Below are 20,450 nucleotides of genomic sequence, written 5' to 3'. Positions count from 1 at the left end.
GGATGAGTTTTTTCCTCAAATTCCTGAGAAATGTATATTCACACCCGCTGATGAGCATGTGCAGGTCTCCTGTCTGCACGGGCTCAAAGGGAGTGCAGTGTCTGTGTGTGTGTGTGCTGCACCGAGACAATTTGAGAAACTCCACCTGCATCCCACATGGATGCTTTTTGGTTTTGTTTTAGGCTCTCCCCAGTAATATCATCACAGTGACTAAAAGCATTAGCTGGGATTATGATCAACACGACTGAAAAGGTGAAGCCGTTCATGTAGCAAACGTGGGGGCTGTAGAAGACAGACTAAGAAATGGATGTGGGGGAAGGCGTGGTTGGAGAAAAGCTGCATTGGAGGCAGCAACAAAACACAGTAAAAACAGGTCAAACTAGTACATTAATGCAGACTTAAAGAAATATATGTGATGAGAAACATATCATGACTCAGCCAGGATATTTTTACTTAAAGATTTACTTTTGTGGTATTTTTCTCATGATGGAGGACATGTATAAAAAAATATAAGTTTGGGACTGTGTGAGACTGAATGTGCAGAGGAAGAGCTATTGAAAAAAAGGGAGAGCGGATATACAAGATGCTCTGTACGGGTGCATGTCTAATAAAAACCATCGGCTTGGTGAGCTTTTTGATGGCCGTCTGCTCTTTAGCTGAAAAGTGATAGAATATATTTCTCATGGCTCCATCCGTGGAGTCAGATTGTTTTCCTGCACATCACCTGTAGAGATCCTTTATACATAGCTTGTCTGGGAACAATTGTACGATGATCAGTCAGACATTTGAAGTGGCCGTGGTTAATGTGGACAGCATAGGATTGTGTGTGGCTAATGCTAACTGAAGGACATGTTCTAAGCCTGATGAACCAAGAATTCATTTTTCTTGTTTTTTTCATCTTGGTAACGACAAATCAGCACTATGCTCTGCGTTCAACCTGTGCTAGTCCTAATATTTTGGCCATCTTTGGCTTTTTCCCATGCTGCTACAATATTTTTTTGCTTTTATTTTTTTGTTGTGCCTTATGGACAAAAATAGCATGTATGTGACCATAACGAGACCATATCTTTAAATTTTTATGTAATACTGAAGAAGAAATCCATCAATAGATTAAATCAATCAATTTATTTTCCATTTGTAATAGTTAAATCCAATTGGAACAACAAAAGTAACAATAACAATAGTTTCCCACCAAAGACAGATGTGGTTCTGAATAATTGCCTTTTGATTTCACGTAACTGAATTATTTTCATAAGTGGACTTCTGACTCACTTGCCTTGCCAGATCATCTCTTGTGCCCCACAGTGATGTTCCAGCCTTTCATGTTTGGTACAGCTAACGATCACTCCCAAGTCTCTTCCGTGTTTCCAGACCGCCTGCTGGGAACCCTTCATCTGGATCTGGATCAGCTGAACGAAAAACTCATCTTCTGCAGTCAAGTCTCAGTTATCTTCTGCCCCTCAACACTCACCCTCTGCTGGAGCCTTGCAGCTCACGACTCCCTGTTCACCTGCAGAGAGTGAGGATAGTATCTCACTTAGCTGCTTCAGCCGGCGACTTTGGATGAAACTAAAATCAAGTTCAAAATGTGTGATTTGGGGATGATCCTCTTTGATTTGATGCTTTTGAAGTGTGTTGTTGAACAGTTAAAATAATGTTCACACATATTCTTTATTGCATATCGTTGAGAAACTGGCTCATAGTACCCACTTACTTTGTCAGGCTGAACTTAAAAGCTAAAATGCTGTCTGGTATTATAGTGCCCGTAATTCCTTTGTATTGATGGCTTGTGCAGCACTGACAAACACGAAGAAAGCAATGTTGGATGGCACAAACACAACTCAACGAGTGATGCACAGGTGTGTAGTGAGAGCAATAACGTCGTCTACCTGGACACCATGTTGTAACATTATTAAAAGTAAATAAAATGTTAAAATCATGAGAGGCCTCATGTGGGCAGAGAAAAAAAAAACGTCATCCCACTCAGCATTTGAGGTCTGGGTTGTCTTTGTGCCTCCTAAGTTTCCCTGTCCTGGTGTAGGCAACATCATAAGTCAGAGAATGGCAAATTGATACAGGTGACATGGCCAACGCTTTCAAAGAAACAGCCTGGACCTCAGAGTACTACTTAGATATAGCTGATGAACACTTTTTTTAAGTCCTTCAGTCAGAAAGTGAAAAAACTTAAAGTCCAGCATAATTCAACTGTGATTTTTAAAAAAAATTTTTTTTGGACGCAGTTGGGGTAATAGGATTTTTTTGCCATTTTATTTGATAGAAATGTAGTTCTTCGTATTGATAATGGGATGTCAGAGTTTAACTATGGTATATGTCTAAAACTGCCTTTCAAAATTGTGCGAGAGAAAGTAACAAATGCCAAAAAAAGCCTTTTTATCCGCGAAAGATATAGAGGCAATTGATTGATTGATCAGCAGCAAACAGAAAAAAAATTGTTGTTTGACAAAGAGCTTATTTGTTACGTAGGAAATACGCTGGATGGGCCACTTGCAGGTGACTAGATCTACGTCCATCTTGTCTTTCTTTATAAAACTGAAGTCTTCTTAGGTCTGCAATGCATGTTTGAATCTACTGCCCTGCTCAGCTTCACCACTGCTTTGTTATTGGCAAATTAGAAAAAAATAAAATAAAATTTCCTTTTTTGAAATTAATAATTTCCATTTTACAACCAATACCTCCAGTCTAATACATAGCTGTATGATGGTAACACTCATTTGAACTCAAATATTTTTGAAGTTGAATGAGATAAAATAAACCTACAAAGCTGTTATACAGTATTTATGTCAGTATAAATCAACTGCCAGTTACTTTTTTTTTCCAAATAGAGAAGAGTGTTGCTAATTGCACCATAGAGAAAAACGGTAATCAGGTTCTTCCCACATCAGCATTCTCCTTTAAACATCTTTCCCGTTTAATGGCTGATTTCCTTCTGTGTGCTCAGACCCTCAAAGCCATCTGTTTGAATCCTATCTTCATTTAGTTTGGAGAAAACAATAGTCCTGTCTAATCTATTTCTATATCTTCCCACAACACGCTCTTAACCCTGAGAAAGGGCTTCCAGGGATGTCTTGGGAGAATTAAAGGTAAAAGGGCATGATGCAGCAACTGGCAAAGACAGAGATGAGGTCAGGCTAGGTCAGTGGCGGGTCAGCATGCAGAGCAAAGAAGGGCAGATAGGGAAAACCCTGGACATGATCGGAAAGTTAATGAAGTCGGTTTTTTGAAGGTTCGTCCAAGCTTTGCATTTGCTAAATATCATGATAAAATCCCTAAAGTGTCTATTTAGCTCATAATTACTACTATAAAGCTAAAAAACTAGTGTGACACCAAATGTCCCAGATTAGGTCTGTGTTCCAAAAACAGATCTCTTTTTAGGGAGTCAGACACACTAGCATTGTTTTAAGAAGAGCAGGTCCATGTAAATTGCAATACCATGGAGACAGGGTGTGCTGCAAGATCTCACGCTGAATGATTGATATGAATATCATAAGGGAGTAATTGCTATTTGCGTTGTCAAAGTTTAGGTCAAAAGACTAAAGAAAGAACGATACTTTATAAGCTGTTCCCACTGATCCCAAACACATACACTGCAGCACCTGCAAGCAGAAGTCAGGTTTTGACTTCAGCCATGTCTGAATCTGCCTCTGAGGGTTTTTTTTCAGTAGAAAATGAGTCATTCCACTCCACTGTTACCTCATGAATGCTCAGTACAGAAATCTAAATAAGATTTTAAAAAAATTGAATGCAAACTCTAAATGAGCGTCAGGTGCAGTGGTATGGTAGCAGCGCGTTTTGGGTGGTGTGACAACTTGTCGTGGTGAAAATTCTGACCTGTGGTAAATATTTGGATGCACTAATTTAAATATCCTAACTTTGGTGAAAACTTTATGTTGCATCAAGCAATCAGAAATGTAGCTTTGGCCCGTAACGTGGTGATGACATGATCAGCAGATGAGTCCAAAACCAACATGAAAGAGAATTTGATCGTCCTCCTCCTGATCTTTTTTTTTTTTTTTTTTTTTTTTTTTTTTTAACTTGTCCTGTCCAACAGCTAGGCAAACAGATGAGAGCTGAGGGCCTCTTGTGTTGGACATATTTTATTTTAACAAGAGGGGTTATTCATCTTCAGACAAACCAAAGGTATGTCTGAATAAACCCCTTTTGTAATTGAGGCCAAACTTTATTAATTTCAATCATGTTTGAAAATCTTTGGTGTTGGACCGGACGGAAAAGGAAAGAGGGGAAGAAGAGAGGGACGTTAGAGAGAGGGGGGGGTAGGAGGGTGATAATAGGAGGGGAAGGGGGGTAAGACCATGAAGCAGCATAGAGCAGACAGGTTTACTGGTTGTTTATCGTTACGGTACGGTTCAAATGTAGTACAAAAAGGGCGGGGCCTGTTCACACACACTCAAATATTATCAACACACCTGCTAGCCGCAAAAATGTCCACATGTCAACATGCACACAAAACAGATAGTGTTCACGAACGCATACCTATGCCTTTAAACCAACTAGTGTGAAATCTTTCATTCATTCAATCATGCAAACTATTAGTGCAAAGGTGAGCTAACACCTGTGCTCAGGTGAGTGTTTATGTTCTTCTAAAATGGATGGTGGAATGTGAAAAGAAGGAGGAGGAGCGCCCAGCCACCCCCACACCCATACCCCCGCCGCAGCAGTAGCGGCAGCCGGAATTCCCCCAACGCCACACGGGAACAGGTAGGGAACAACCGCCCCCCGGGCGACCAAGACCGCCACCCAGGCCAGGGCCAGCAGGACCGCCGCGAGGCCCCCAGAGCCAGAGAGCAGGGAGGCGCAGAGGGAAAGAGAGCGCCGCCCCAGCCCAGCCAGGAAAGCAGCCCCCCGCCGCGCCGGAAGAGCCCAACGCAGGGCCCCACCGGAGAGGGACGCCCACAGCCCCAGACGAGCACCCCACCACCACCCAGGAGTTCCGGGCATCCCCCCGCCCCGACCCCAGGTACGAGCCAGGACCCCCCAAGGGAGACCCGCTCCGCACTCCAGGCAGCCACCCACCCGGCCCACGGTTGGTCCAGGTAGGAGCAAGGCAGGGGCCCGCCGCCCCCGCCCAGGAGGGGGGAACCCCGGGGAAAAAAGGGCGGCCCACAAGGGATGTTATAAATATGGCCCGACCAGGCTCGGCCATGTTGGAAGTTTGGCGGGGCCCAGCGCCCAGGGGCAAGGACCAGGACCCACCCCCCAGGGACACGAACACCCCCGGCTCAGGTGTAATATGAACCCCCCCACCGTCCGGAGAGAGCACCGCCGGGCCCAGGGAGCCGGCACCCAAGGGACACGGCCGCCATCGCCAAGGGGCCCGCATCCCCCACCAGGGAAGGGGTAGGGGACAGATGGACCCAGGTCCCACCTTCCTTGTAAAATGTGTGTGCGTGTATGGGTGTTTGAGAGGGTGTTTGTGTGCATGTGTGTGTGTTTATGTTTGAATGTATATATTGAAGGGGGAGGGGTGTGTGTACTAAGGGGGGTGCAGTTAAAATTGGCGAGTAAGGCACTAAGGGGACATCTCCTGATTACTCACAGTGATGTCCCCTCACCCTCCACACCAAGGGGCCCTAAATGTCTAAGGTGCGGTTAAAATTGGCGGGTAGGGTGCCAGGAGGACATCTGCTGCTTGCTTGCAGTGATGTCCAAGCACCCCCCCTACCAAGGACCCTACATGTCTAAGGTGCAAATAAAACCGAAAGAGGGGGGGCCCACTCCATACTGCAACCATAGGAGGGGGGCCACTCCCAAGTAGCCCCCCCCCAAGGCGCATCGCAGGCTAGACCCCCCACCCCCTCACCCTAATATGAGGTTATATAAGGAAGGGGGTAAGTTGGGGACAGCTGGTAGACTGTCCCCTGGTGGTCAAACAGCCGTCCCCCAGCCCACCCCCAGCAAAGGGGCCAGGGCCACCCAGCCCAGGAGCCCACCCCCGGAGGCGCCGACACCCCAGGCCCGGCACCACCCACCCCACACAGAGAGAAAGGAGCCAGAAAGCGTCGCCCCCCCCCGGAGCAAGCCCAGGCCCCCACCCCCAGACGCCGGCCCTAGAAGAGCTCTGGTCAGGCCTCGACGGGACCGAGGAGGCCAACCGGCCGAGGCAACCACTGATTGCCTCAGCGGAGACCCCGACCCGCTAGCCCCCCCGACCCGTACTAATAATGGGCCCCCCCTCCCCCCCAGAACGCCCCCCCACAGGACAGGGCCGACAAGCCCCCCACCCCACCCCACCCCAGACCCCGCAGCCGAAGCGGGTGACACCCAGAGCGACCGGGGGCCCCGAGAGGGTTGTCCCGTCCCGTCCCAGAGCCAGGGAAGGGCCGATCCCAGCCCCAGGTGCAGATGGGCAGCCCATCCGGTGCCGCTGGGCCCCCCCCACCCGAGCAGGGCCCCCCGCCAACCCCCCCCAGCACAGGCAAAGGGACCACCCCTCCAAGCCAAGCCAGACCACCACCCCACCCCCCCACCACGCACCCCCACACCCAAGCCCAGAGGACCACGCAGCGCCCCAGCCCGCCCCACCCAGGCACCGGACCCGACCCCCCGACCAACGGAGCCCCCCACCGCCCCCGCCAGGCACCGGAAGCCCCGACCCCCACCCCAAACCACGGCAGAAGGGCAAGGAGCAGCGACGACCAAGCCCTCCACCCCCTAAGTCATGGAGTCAACCACAGGAGACCAGAGAGACTGAATTCTTTCAAAGTTACTTGAGCTTTGGGCTGACATTTTTTCCAAGCTGATATGATCAAACAGCAGATTTCTGTGTTGACTTATGTTTATATTTTTCTTGTTTTTCCAATTTATTAAAATAGTTTTTTTGGCAATACAAAGAGTTATGAAAATGATAGATGCTAATCCTTCTTCTATATCGATGGCACTCATGTCACCAAGCACACAAAGTGACGGTGAGGCAGTGATTGAGACCTTAAGCCAGACTGATAAATCGGCACATACCTGCTACCAGAGAGCCTGGACAGGAGTGCAGAACCACAGTGCGTGCATGTAGCTGTCGGGTAGATTATTATCACAGTGCTCGCAAATGTCTGAGTTACTGAGACCCATCTTGAACATCCTCTGTCCAGTGTAGTAAATTCTGTGAAGAGTTTTGAGATGGATTAGCTGCAGATTTGGACTTTTTGTCAGTTTAAAGGTGTTTAGACAAAGTTCTGACCAGAAGCTTTCATCTGTGCTGATGCTCAAATCTGCATCCCATTTTTTTGTTGGAAGGGCAATATTGTTATCTAAATTACATAAAAGTTTGTATATTTTGGAGAGAGTTCTATTCATTGAAAAATTAATCAGAGTGGTAACTACATCTGGTAGCTTTAAATCGTCGTCTTTAATTTTATACTTTTTAGTAATACTTGATTTAAGTTGCTGATATTCCAAGAAGTTATTTATTCCATGTTTGTCTTGAAGTTCCTGGGGGGTTATGAATCTTCTATCAATAATTACGTGCTCTAGTTGTTTTATGCCCCCTGCTTGCCAAGCTGGGAAGTGAATCATTTTTTTGTTAATAAGGATGTCCGGGTTGTTCCAGATGGGTGTCATTTTGCACGGTTGAATTGATGATTTTGATATTTTGAGAAATTCCCACCAGGCTGTTAAGGTGGCATTTATATTAATGCTTTTGAAACAATCCTGTTTTTTAACTGTTTGGCTAATAAATGGTAGCTGTGACAGGTTGATCTTTCCACATAACACCTGTTCCAAGTCTAACCATGAGTTGGTTTCTGGATTATTTTTTAACCATTTTAAGATATATTGTAATCTATTTGCAAGAAAGTATTTGTGGAAATTAGGTAGTTCTAATCCTCCACAGCTTTTTGCAGATTTTAAAGTTTTTAGACTAATTCTTGCAGGTTTGTTGTTCCATAGAAAGCTTGATATGGATGAGTCTAATGTTTTGAACCATTTTAATGGCGGTTGTGTGGGAATCATTGAGAAGAGATAATTAACTTTGGGTAAGATTTTCATTTTAACCGTGGCTACCTTACCCATAAGGGACAGAGGCAGGTTGGTCCAGCGTGTTAGATCGTCCTGTATGCTTTTCAGTAATGGGGTGTGGTTTAGCTGCACCAGTTCTGATAGTTTGGGGGAAAAGTAGATACCCAGATATTTGATATTTCCTGTTTTAACTGGAATTGTGAGTCTTTGTTCCATATTCCTGTTGAGTGGTAATAAAACAGACTTATTCCAATTAATGGAATAGTCTGATATGGAGGAGAATTCATTTATGATCATTGCTGTTTCATTTACAGAATGTAAATTCCTTAAAAACAGTAATATGTCATCCGCATAAAGACTAATTTTATGATGGCTGTGTTTGGTTTTTATTCCTATAATGCTCTCATTCTGTCTTATTGCTGCAGCTAAAGGCTCAATGAATATAGCAAAAAGAGAAGGAGAGAGTGGGCAGCCCTGTCTGGTTCCTCTTCCAAGAAAAAACCTGTTTGAAGTCTGTTTATTAGTTCTAACTGATGCATTGGGGTTGTGATATAATATTTTGATCCAATTGATGAATGCTTCTCCAAAACCAAACTTATGGAGGGCAGCAATAAGGAACTTCCAATTAACTCTGTCAAAGGCTTTTTCAGCATCCAGCGATAGTACCGTCATTTCCTGGTTTTTAATGGTGGCAAAGTCTATTATATTAACTAGTCTACGGACATTATCATCCGAGTGTCTGCCTTTGATGAATCCAGTCTGGTCGAAGTGAATTATGTGAGGAGTGATTTTTTCTATTCTCTGTGCTAGTGCTTTGCAGATAATTTTTACATCTGCATTGATTAGAGAAATAAGGCAATAGCTTGAAGGACTAGTGGGATCTTTGTCTGGTTTTAGAAGAAGAATTATGTTGGCTGAGTTCATGTTAGGTGGCATTGATTGGCTCTCATTAATAGATGTGACAGTTTTATAAAATGTTGGTGCCAGTTGTTCCCAGAATTCTTTATAAAACTCAGCAGGAAAGCCGTCAGGCCCTGGTGCTTTACCATTGGGCATAAGTAACAGAGCTTCATGAAGTTCAGACGGCGAGAGCGGAGAATCTAAGTTTGTGATTTGATCCTCATTTAGCCTGGGTAGGTTTACATTATTAAGAAATGAGTCAATACTTTGCTCTGACGGATTGATCTGCGGTGTGTACAGGTTTTTATAAAAGTTTTCAAATGCGTTATTAATTTTGACCGGGTCATGGGTGACATTTCCTGTTTGGTCCATAATAGAGGTGATTGATGATTTTTCTCTGTTAATTTTAAGCTGATTAGCCAGAAATTTGCCAGATTTATTAGAGTTTTCAAATCTTTCAAGTCGTAGCCTTTGTATTTGAAATTGTGTTTGTTTATTAATGATGTCATTTAACTGCAGCTTTAAATTTTTCAGATCTCCCAGAATGTGTTCCTGTGCAGAAGCAGCATAAGCAGTCTCCAGGGTTTTGATTTTATTTTCTAATTCTAATAAATCTGCTTTCTCTTTGCGTTTTTTGTGCGTTGAATAAGAAATGATTTTCCCTCTCATGACTGCCTTTGCTGCTTCCCACAGAACGCACGGTGGGATGTCTGGAGTATTGTTGAAGTCTAAGAAGGTTGCCCACTCTTTTTTAAAGAATTCAAGAAATTCCTGGTCCTTTAACAGAGACGTATTAAACCTCCAGGTTGTACCAGAGGGTGTGGATTTTTCCCTAGAAATGTTTACAGAGACTGGTGCATGATCACTGATAATAATTGGATGGATATTGGAGCTTTGAATATTTTTTAAAAGAGAGTTACTGATTAATAAATAGTCTAAACGGGAGTGTGAATGGTGAACTGGAGAAAAAAAGGTGAACCCTTTAGTGCTTGGGTGACATGAGCGCCACGCGTCGCAGAGACCCAGATCATTCATGTACTGCTTTAGAATACTTGCAGATCGCCATGTACGCTGGTTTGCTGCTGTGCTGAGTCTGTCAAGTTCAGGGTCCAAAACAAGGTTGAAGTCTCCTCCTATAATGATTGTGGAGTCAGAGTGAACTGAGAGTGAGGTGAAGAATCTGTGAAAGAAGGAAGAGTCGTCAAGATTAGGACCATAAATACTCACTATACAAAAGTCCTTATTCTGAATGGATATATTAATGATTACAAATCTGCCTTCTGGGTCAGTAACTGTATCCTTATGAGTAAAATTAAGATTTTTGTTAATTAAAACAGCAACTCCTCGTTGTTTGGAGTTGTAACTGGCAGAGTATATAACTGGAAATTGTAAGCAGCACATAAGGTGATTCAAAGAATTCGATAAATGGGTCTCCTGCAGTAGAGCTATATCTGCTTTTAGACCATTCTGCTTTTAGACCTCCTCCTGATCTTTAAGATTTTTTCCTCATTTGTTCAGTGACAATAACATTTACGTTCTATAATTTTCTTTTTCTTTTTGTTTTTTCTTCCTCAGGACAGCAAGTTGTCAAACTGCACCACAGAGAGATGGAAGTACCTCTGAAAATGGCCGTCATTCTGACCTAGGTCCTGCAGTAGATGGGAGAGGTGAACCTCGCCTTGCTGGAAGAATCTCTGAATGATCTTATGAACCCAGACATAGAGAGGGGATAACTGATACTTTTGCAGACCTCTTCAAAAGAAATAATGCTGATCTTTGCACATCAATTGTGTCTTCCATGATATACAAGTAATACTTCAATGTAGCAATAGGACTTAAAACCTTGGACAGCAGGACAGAGCCAGACGACAAGAATTCACTGTGCAAATGGTGTTCGGTGTGAACCCAGTATCAAAGTGTCATTTCACAACCAAACACAGGAGTGTGGAGGGTATCTGTTTGTACATATGAAAGTTAGCCACCAAACACTTGCTAACAGGCATTAGTTAGTGTCTCAGAGGAGGGCACCAGTTAGAAAGACCGAATGATAATAAAATATAGACATTGACAAGATTCTTCCCCTGAAAAAACATGCACTATTTATGCAATATTTATTAATTACCAGGCAAGTATTGATAAAAGAGCCTGTGGGTCAGTGGAATGTTCTTGGACATCCACACAGCACTGAATATCCAAGTTCCAGGTTACAGCTTAGGTGTTCACCAGTGTGTCGGCGGCTGAGATGCAGAGGTAAGGCGGTCAACCTCTGATTGGAAGATTGTAGGTGTGGCTACTGCTCTCTCGACCCATCTGTTGAAGTGTCCATGGGTGAGACACTGTACCCCACATTACTTCTGATGGTTGTAGGTTGGCATCGGTGTTTGGCATCAGTGCGTGAATGTGTGAGTGCATGGGTGGGTGGAACTGTGACTGTAAAGCGCTTTGGGCCTTTAACAAAGGTACAAAGCGCCATATAAGTATACACCATTTGCCATACACTATTTGACTTTTTAGTTGGATTTATTTCAATATGTAAAGATAGTTTAAATGCAGGGTTATTAGAAAAGCGACATAATGATGGAATCTCTGAAGTCAAACAAACATTTTAAAGCTTCTTTAAATCTAGCTGTTGCAGTTAAGTTACACTCAGTGTTCAGCTGATGTATGGAAATACTGAGCCCTGAGCAAAGCAGCCCACATTATACTGCCAACATTTTATTACTCACAAAACTGCTTATCAAACAATATGCTTGTATATCTGCAGTAGCAGCAAACATAAAGATTCTTGTCCGTCTACATCCACAGTTGTCTTCTTTGTTCAAATTCATGGTAATTTGATTGCTTTATATTCAGCTGCAACACACCGGAGCTCCAAAACTGCAGGGACTGATGAAGACTACAAATGTTCCATGATGCTGCTTTAACAGACGTGCCTGTAAATTTGTAATAAAGGGTGTCTGACACCAGAGACCTCTTAAGCAGGCTTTTTTCCTCATAATGTAGCTGTAAATTTTAAATGATTGTGGTGTCATATTACCAAACTAATCAGGGACATAGACCATCAAAATGGCTGTGACACTAAACAAACAAACACAAATTTTGTGCGGGAAATAACTTTTTTGTTCACAATTGGCACAATTCTGTTCATGTAGTAAATGATCACCTACCCATTTTTTTTGGGCTGAACATTTGTCTGTGAGCTACATACCATCCAAGGCACAATAAAAATGTGAATGGTATTAGAGGGAAGGAACGGCAATAAATAAAAACAAATGAGGAGGTTACCGTGCTCAAGAATGATAAATGGCATAAATACTGAGGCTGAGTGCAGCTCATAACTAAGCAGACAGCAAGGGCAGACGAGATGGGGGAAAAAAAGTGAGACGCAATTTTGATGACTGCCTAGCAATATATTTGGAAATGCATCCTCAATTTCATGAAGATAAATATAGAAATGTGTAAATGGCATCACACGTAGACATGTTGCGCATTTTAATTGTCCCAGTGTCTGAAGTAACTCAAAGTGAATATGTGATTTGTCAATTGATTCTTACTCTCCCAGGCTATGAATAAAATGCTTTAATTATTCATGTTCTGACGTCAGTTGTTCGCTTGAATGTTGTATGTGGTGCAGACCTCTTTCTCCGGGCAAAGCTACACCCCCCCCCCACCCCAACCAACCCAGCTCTCAAACCAACAGCCCCTCCTCCACCTCTGCCACCATGCCTGCCCCCCTCCCACCCCCCAGCTCATGTGTCTGCCTGGCATGAATGAGCCTCCAGACACATTATTGGCACTTTGCAGACAGGCGCCAAGCGAAACAAAAATTGAGGTTGCATCTCGGTATTTGCCGCCCCTTTCTTGGAACGTTTGCGCTCCGTGTGCACCAGATGCTGGCGTGTCGTCTTGCTAGTAATCTGCAACTCAGAGCAGCAGCAGCTGCTGCAGAGCAACTGGTTCTGCAGGGAAAGTGGATGAACATTTTGTATAAGTGTAGAATACTTGTTATTTAGCGTTTGTTTTTTGTTGAAGCTGTGAGAGGATCCAGATTCTTATTTATTTCCTGATGTTTTTCCCTCTCTTTTTTGTAAGATTGAAGAATATCCCTTTTTAAGTTTGCCAAATTTGACCAAATTTTCTAAGATACTCCTCAACATTTTTTCAAAGACTTTTTGCAAAAGTAAACAAATAAAAACTCTTGGATGAAACACAAAAACACCTTTTTGTGGCATGTCTATACAGTACTGTTAATAGCATTTTGAGTGGTGTGAGCCTCTCGAATCCACTTCAGCTTTTTTCCTGAGTGGTCTGACTCTTCTTTGAAACCAGAGTGCAAGCTTTGCTCAAACATGTCTGAACAACAGAAAATGCTTCACGATGTAAAATTGAGGGAAAATAAGGACGGTAAAGATGTGTGAACACGGGATATAATAGAGTTTTGTCACTTGCTAGTTATCTTTGACACTTTGATCCGTGCATTGAAGCGCAGAAAAACAACTTTTCTGCCTAAGAATACATTTAAAAAAGCGTCACTTCTTTTTTCTTGTTGTCTTTTTACTTTTGAAAACAAAAAGACAAAGAGCAAAAAACATCCATGCAGGGTTTTTTTCTTACGCCTTTTTAAACTAATGTCACATTAAGGCAAAGTTTAGACGGCTTCTCCTCAGTTCCTGCCTTTTCTGTGTCTAACTTGTCTCTGGGTGGGTTTCTTCCTGAACAGAGATCAGTATTCCACTGATGATTGACAACCAGCTGGTCAATGAAAAGGAAATATTGTGAATACAGAAAATTGGACTAAAAACATTTGTCTAACTAAGAAAACTCAAGATTTCTCTAACAATTTAGCTCACATTTTTATTTTTTTTTGGCAAAAATAAATCAATGTTTGTACACAAAACATATTTCTTTCTGGAGTATTCCATTCAGTGTAAAGGGCCATGATTAATTACAGAACTGTTTTAACTTTATTGTCAAAAACATTAATTCATTGAAAGCTGGAAAAAAGTTGTGGTTTTAAACATTTTTTTTGGAAACAACAAAGATTTTAATGCTGCTTCTCAGTGTCAGTCAATGTTCTAGAGTAATGCTGCACAGTGCTTTTGCATTCATGAGCCCTTGTTAGGATAAATCCTAGGTGATGATGCATCAGCTTTCTTAAACTGAACAAGGTTAAGGTTTTTAAGAAGTTACAGGATGTCGTTCCGTGCTTTCGGTCTAACAAGCGGCGCAGAGCAAAGGTGTGACTCACTGTGCTTCCTCCACTAAGCTGTGCTGCTGAAGGAACAGTCAGTCAAAGCTATCATCTCCATACATTGTCAAAATACTAAAAAAAACACTGCATCCATCACTTGATAATAAATCATCTTCTGGGTACTGTCTTGTATCTCATCTTGTTTATTTTTGTGTGTTTTTTTTTAGTATCCTCCTCTTTCTTTGACTATTTATAATTGGAAAGCAAGCTTTTGCCTTTATTAGAAATAAAACATCTCATGCTTGGTAAGCACCCACGACAAAGTGTGGAGAGAGACAAAACAGGCAGGCATAGCTGGGACTGGCGTATGCCATGGATGTGAAGAGATCCTCTTGAGGAGGCGGAGGGATGGAGGGAGGCAGAGGCACATTGAAGCAGATGCAGAGAAATGTGAGAGGGTGTCAGTGAGACGGGTGATGACGCGCTTATGGCTGCGGAGAGCTGGCGAGGCCGCGGCCCTGGCTCTGACTCACCTCATCCCCACGGGGCCTCCTGGTTGACGTCACTCGGTGTGCGCTGTGGCATTTCTCTGCTTCAACTTCTTTGTGTGCAGCAGCCACACTTGAGCTTTTTTTTTCACATCTGAGAGACTGTGAAAAGACAAATTTATCGATGTGTACACTGTGTACATCTATCTATCTATCTATTTATCCCCCTCCGGCAGAGGTTTGTCTGTTATCTAGCTGTGTCAAGAAAAGGAACACTATGTGCCCTATCAATGCTATTGAATAGTGAATGCAGAGGAAGAAAAATAAAGACATGAACAACAAAAAACACAAATGGGAGACGTCCTTGCAGCTGTGCGGAAAATGACCCGTTGTGGGTTAAATCCCTTATTAGCCCACCTCCAGACTCAAGGGAGGGGCTTGTTCACTGAGAGATGATGGATGAAGTTTGTTATTTATAATATGGTGACCTGTCCTTGCCCTCTATCTCACCTGCTTAGAACTTCACATTGAAATCCTCTGAAGTGAAACAACAGTGAGCAGCTGCACAAAAACCAGAATATAAGGTATATAATCTTTATCGAATCTTCATGTGCAACGATACTGAGTTAGACACTTTCATGACCACTTAGCAGCAAGTTGTGTAGGATCCATTCATAAAATTTAGGTTTTTTAACATGATGTTTTAAAATAACTGTATTAAGGATTTGAATAAAACACAAAAGAGATAAATCACTTCCAGCTCATTTTCCTGTCCTCACAGATATTTATATTTGAGGTTTGTGATTACAAATCTCTGTCATAAAATGTTCTGCAGTATTTTGCAGCCAGTAGATGATAGATTCACCCGGCAACATAAAGCAAGACAGGAAAACGTGTCATGCATGATTTGCCCGAACTACTTTGTGCCACTTTGGGTTAATCTCTCTTGTGGGGAAGGGGCGGGACTTGATGTGTGCGAGTAGAAATGGGGGTGAGGGACATGATCTTATATTTAAAACAGGACCACACCCCTGCATCTGCGTGCCTGGCTAAAATTAGTAAACAGTCAAATAGGATATTAATTCTCGGGTAATATTTTATGTTTTTATCAAAGATGATTTTAGTGCTGCTTTGGAGAAAACATGAAGCACAAAAGTACCCACTTCTTAACATTTTAATAAATTGGAGCACCTTTGTTTATTGGTGATATAAATGGCATTTTGTTTCACTTTTAATTGGTTTGCCATAAACAAACCTTGAAACTAAATAAAAATACAACAGTATTTGAAAGAAAAACAAAACACTAACCAGTAAGTAAAACAAGAAAAAAATAAAAACAAAGCAAATCTTCAATTCTTAAATTTCTTGTTTCTAAGAAAAAAAACACAAATTTACCATAAACCCCAGTTTGACTAAACCTAAAACTTTAGCTTGCCTTAAAAAAAATCTATATTTATATATACATACACACACACACACACACACATATATATATACAGTATATACACATATATGTATGGAAATCCACTAGCATGGTCGTCACGGTCTTTGCCCTTGTTTCAAGCCTGTACCTAAAATCTTGCTCTTACCTGTCTCCAGGAATCCATTGCCACGAATGGTTGCCTGAGTCTGTTGTTTTTTCGGAACACAGCCTACTCATTACCTCCAGTCAAGCCACGAGCCTCTGCCGAGCCTGCAGTTCACCACGAGCCACGGACGAAGCCACCAGTGACGTCACGAGCCGTCACGAGCCGACGAAAATCCTCAATCTTCGTCGTGGGTCCTCCTTGGATTCTGCTAACTAACTCGCCTCTGAACCAAGATCTGAATATTAAACCCTTTTAAACCACTTCAGAACTCACCTGCGTCTCCTTCCGGGTTCCAGCGTCTGGGTCTATTTAGTTCTGCTAGTCATGACACATCTTGCTTTTTATTTTAAAGAATTTGACATTCTTGAAAAATTCATCTCATATTTTCTAGTATCTCTATAATTTTTCCTGCTTAAGAAAAGGCTGTCATTTGCACATATTTACGTGGCTAAATGTTGTTGTTGGTTCCGCATATTAACCTAACTCCTAACTGTAACCCTAACCCTTCCTGTATGTGTGGCCAAAAAAAAATTCAGAACTGGCCACGCGGATTTAGATAATTACTTGTGAATGGTAACTCTAAAAAAAATCTACAATTTTTAAAACAGCAAAAATTTCAAAGAACACACACAGTGCTATATTTCCTTTACCAATTACAAACCCCAGGTGACACAGATGACTCTGTTGACTGCTGACATCAAGGTCCTCCTAAACAGAAACAGCCATTCAGCAATGGAGATAAAGAGGTTCTGTTTTTGTGAAGAGCTGAGAAAGGCACAAATGAAATACAGGGGTGATTATTAACACAATACTTTAAGGGAAGTGTGAAACGGGATTAGATCCGTCTCTGGCTACAACTACAAGAATCACCATGCTTTGGAGATGTATCAGGATGAAGCCGTTGACCAAGTTTTCCACATGTCTAATATTGCGGTCCAGTCCGTGTCATCTGCTGTCCACTAGCACATCTCATCAACTGCATTCCCACCTCATTCGGGACTGTAGCATTGATCCATGGTGAATACTCTTTCAGGTCTGTCTAAAACCTTCAAACCCACAATGCATACTACACCTGGTCATCTTGTTGGCCTCCTCCATGCAGCAGTGGTTGTCATCAGCTGCTGCTGAGGACTTCATGATGAATGTGTCTCCACTGTCTTTCACATGAGAGAAAATCTGGACAGGAATTGGGAGATCTCATCCAACTGAAGCAGAAGGTTCTAATGGTGTCTCCTACACTTACTGAAGGAATGTGCAGCCCACCTGTCAAAGCCCCTCTAGATGCTGTTCTGATAGGATCCTTGTGTCGTGGAAGACATCCTATCTTGTTCCAGTGCCCAAGGCAGCAAAACTTGCACAGCAGACAGGGGGCATAAACACTGCAGCTTTCATCTCACATCATGAAACTCTGGAACAGATGACTCTCCAACATCTAAAGCTTCAGGTCATCAAAGACCAGGGCCTTTTTCAGTTCGAGCACTGGGAGAATTTAGGATTGTGTACTGCTATCTGGGTGGTACATTTTTGATGATTTTTCAAGGATATTTGACAAAATGAGTCCCTCCATTCTAAAGATAAACTATTCAGGACGGTAGTGGCCCCTCTTTAACCCACTGGATTGGGACTACATAACATCAAGAACACAGGCCACCAGAATTAGGGATGGTGTTTTAGCAAGGGGCCATTTTGTCAGAATGTCTCCAGTCTGAAAAAAGGAAAAGACATAAAGACATTTTACTGGTGCACTTCTACAAGTACACTGACCAAAAATATAAATGCAACACTTTTGTTATTGCTCCCATTTTTTATGGTATGAACTCAAGGATGTGAAACATTTTCCACAAACACAAAATAACCAGTTCTCTGAAATATTGTTCACAAATCTGTCTAAATCTGTGATAGTGAGCACTCCTCCTTTTCCAAGACAATCCATCCCACCTCACAGGTGTGCCATATGTGCCTTAGACTGGCCACAAGAAAAGGCCACTCTGAAATCTTCAGTTTTGTTTTATTGAGGGGGTCAGGGGACTCAGACAACCAGTCAGTATCTGGTGTGACCACCATTTGCCTCATGAAGTGCGACACATCTCCTTCGCATAGAGTTGATCAGGTTGTCTATTGTGGCCTGTGGAATGTTGGTCCACTCTTCTTCAATGGCTGTGCGAAGTTGCTGGATATTGGCAGGAACTGGAACACGCTGTCGGATACGCCGATCCAGAGTATCCCAAACATCCTCAATGGGTGACATGTCCGGTGAGTATGCTGGCCATGCAAGAACTGAGATGTTTTCAGCTTCCAAGAATTATGTACAGATCCTTGCAACATGGGGCCGTGCATTATCATGCTGCAACATGAGGTGATGTTGTTGGATGTACGGCGCAACAATGGGCCCCAGGATCTCGTCACGGTATCTCTGTGCATTCAAAATGCCATCAATGAAATGCACCTGTGTTTGTCGCCCATAACATATGCCTGCCCATACCATAACCCCACCACCACCATGGGCTACTCGATCCACAACATTGACATCAGAAAACCGCTCACCCACACGACGCCACACACGCTGTCTGCCATCTGCCCTGAACAGTGTAAACGTGAAGAGAACACCTCTCCAACGTGCCAGACGCCATTGCATGTGAGCATTTGCCCACTCAAGTCGGTTACGACGACGAACTGGAGTGAGGTCGAGTCCTCGATGAGGACGACGAGCATGCAGATGAGCTTCCCTGAGACGGTTTCTGACAGTTTGTGCAGAAATTCTGTGGTTATGCAAACCGATCGTTTCAGCAGCTGTCCGAGTGGCTGGTCTCAGACAATCTTGGAGGTGGACATGCTGGATGTGGAGGTCTTGGGCTGGTGTGGTTACACGTGGTCTGCGGTTGTGAAGCCGGTTGGATGTGCTGCCAAATTCTCGGAAACGCCTTTGGAGACGGCTTATGGTGGAGAAATGGACATTCAATTCAATATCAGCATGCCAATTGCACGCTTCCTCAAAACTTGCGTCATCTGTGGCATTGTGGTGTGTGATACAACTGAAGATTACAGAGTGGCCTTTTCTTGTGGTCAGTATAAGGCACACCTGTGCAATAATCATGCTATCAGCATCTTGATATGGCACATCTGTGAGGTGGGATGGATTGTCTTGGCAAAGGAGAAGTGCTCACTATCACAGATTTAGACAGATTTGTGAACAATATTTCAGAGAACTGGTTATTTGTGTATGTGGAAAATGTTTCACATCTTTGAGTTCATACCATAAAAAATGGGAGCAATAACAAAAGTGTTGCGTTTATATTTTTGGTCAGTGTACTTTGAACGAGAAGCTGGAATAGTCCCTCAACACAGAGATGCTCCAAAGGAAAGGGCGGAACCGTCTTTTCTCCCCGAGGAGACTGGTATCTTTGATGTCAGCAGCAACGTGTTCCACATGTTTTACCAGACTCCTCGGTAAAGCTTTCTAGACTATCCTGGTGAGCACATTATGTTTCCTGCAGTCTGCTGGGACAGCACCCTAAAGGAGAACGGCTGGAACAGACTGGACAAACTGACGAACAGAGCCAGTTTTGTACTTATGAGAGAATTGAGCTCCTGTAACCCTTGTGCTATCCTAGCAAAGAAGGGCAAAGAAGCAGTCGATGCAATAGATTCCTCTGAGGTATAAAGGTTAAGGACTGCATGCATTTTATGAAATAAAAAGTGGTTTAAATTGTTTCATCAACAGGCTAAGCATCAACCAAGGAAAACAGAATTTTGGTTGGTTCCATTGCTGTTTGGATTAAAATTTGTATGAGTGACAATGAAAAGCTTGTGTTTTAACAGTTTCCTTTAGCTAACGCAGCTTGCACTGGCAACCACAAAAGAAGAAGTTATCCATTGAAGGCGTGAGCAAGGGAGTCCGGTGTTATTGAGTAATTTACACTTGAACAAACCATCATTTCAACCCCACGGCGACTTTTCAGAATGCAACTTCTGTTTCACTGTTGTCGTGGAGAATAGAGCCTCTCTAAGAGTCAAATGGATGACTGCTGGGAATATTGCTGGCTTGTACTCAGACAAGCAATTTTACCCACTGTGGGATAATGGCAGCAAGTGGGGGGTTGCAAAGATTTAGCCTTGCACTCGGAGGTTGGTGATTTTTATTCTGTAGCCACCAGCCAATGTGCAGCCTTATTAAAGTTGAACGCAGACAGATCCTGAATTTTTTACGCTGAGGCCTGCAACCTGATCCTAGCATGAAACTGCCCAGGCCTTTTACCCCTCTGGCAGATTCTTATGGCCAGATGTTTTCCAATTACA

General features: G+C 43.0%; 1 long non-coding RNA gene across 1 annotated transcript; it reads right to left on the bottom strand.

Moving 5' to 3' along the window:
- Positions 1-15,887: 15,887 nt before the first annotated feature.
- LOC110017486 lies at positions 15,888-17,850 on the bottom strand. The gene is made up of 3 exons (XR_002292901.2): positions 17,418-17,850; positions 17,227-17,330; positions 15,888-16,862 (listed from the first exon to the last, which is right to left on the bottom strand). It is a non-coding gene; the product is annotated as an uncharacterized LOC110017486 (long non-coding RNA).
- Positions 17,851-20,450: the final 2,600 nt, after the last annotated feature.

The sequence above is a fragment of the Oryzias latipes genome, chromosome 3, assembly GCF_002234675.1.
Source record: "Oryzias latipes chromosome 3, ASM223467v1".
NCBI lineage: Eukaryota > Metazoa > Chordata > Actinopteri > Beloniformes > Adrianichthyidae > Oryzias > Oryzias latipes.
The sequence above is the reverse complement of the archived record's forward strand: the minus strand, read 5'-3'. Positions and strand labels throughout refer to the sequence as shown.